Below are 1,390 nucleotides of genomic sequence, written 5' to 3'. Positions count from 1 at the left end.
CAAATTTACTGCTGAATGTTACTCCAAAGAGCTGAGTGTGGCACTCGTTCTACAAAGACACGGGGAAATTCCAAGCAGTCTGTTTATACCTGGTGTGCCTGCCCATTTGGCTTCTAAATGTTTATATTTGTGCCCATAAATCTGTGCTTCTGTCAGCTTTAGTCGGAGATGCTTCTCTTTGCTAAATCGAATGTCACTCCTTCCAAGGCTCAGGAGACGCCACAGGAAAGTCGGTAGAGGAATATTAGAGCCACAGTAGAAAAGGAGTTCTGTGAAATACTGTCATCTAGGCATGTCATGGCCTTTCACTATTGGCACAAGACTGGACAAGACTGGGCTGACCAATGCTCTGCCAGGGAGCAAAGAGGTATTCGGTAGGCTCCACTCCTCCTGGAGATCTATAGGGAGTTGAGGGTTTCTACAGGAGGGAGAGACATTTTCTTCAGTGATCCAGCCACTGAGAAGTTGCTCACCCATGCTCCTATAAGCAACCTTCATTAAATACACTGTCACACTAAGAAAGAAAGGGACAGGAGAGGGAGGGAGGGGAGAGCCGAGGAAGGAAGGAAAAGGACAAGAAAATAAAAAGTAAAAGGCATAAGTAATAGATGAAAATAAGAACTAGTTGGGAAGAAAAGAGGGATCAATAGGACTGGGAGAGGAAAGGAAATAAATTTAATCAAAATACATTATGTACATGGATAGAAATGTGATCATGAAGACTAGGGAGTACGGGCTGGCGGGAGGGTTCAGCAGCTGAGAGCACTCACTGCTCTCCCAGACATAGGTCTATGGTAATTCACAACCTCCTCTAACTCTAGTGCCAGGGCACTCAATGCCCTCTTCAGACTTCCATGGTCTCATGTGCACATAGTGCAAACACATACACTCAGGAACACAGGTATAGAGAAAATAAAATAAATAAATACTTAAAGCATTAAAAATGATTATATATAATTAATATATACTTTAGACTTTAAAAATGAAAAAGAAATACAAATATCTTTTCCTCTGAATCTGTAACCCAGATTTTAGACATAAAGTTGCATGATTTCAATTTATCTGAATTTGTTAACATTTAAAAACATATTTTAAGAAAATAGAATTAAATCACATTCTTGTTTCCCTTTTGTACCCCAACTCCTCCCAGAGACCCCCTTCAATACCTACAATATCTTTTTTGTCATATTCCTTAAAATTTATAAAATATTATAACAATAAAATAAGTATTATAAAAGTTGCTTGATATAAAACATCAATCAATTTAACAGAATTATGCAGATGCTCATCTACAGCAATAGTGAAAGTACATTTTTCACAATATAAATTTTTTTTTTAGATATTTTCTTTATTTACATGTAAATTTCTCCATTCCCAGTTTCCCCTCCAA

This window comes from Mastomys coucha, unplaced genomic scaffold, assembly GCF_008632895.1.
Source record: "Mastomys coucha isolate ucsf_1 unplaced genomic scaffold, UCSF_Mcou_1 pScaffold7, whole genome shotgun sequence".
NCBI lineage: Eukaryota > Metazoa > Chordata > Mammalia > Rodentia > Muridae > Mastomys > Mastomys coucha.
Note: the sequence above shows the minus strand (reverse complement) of the source record.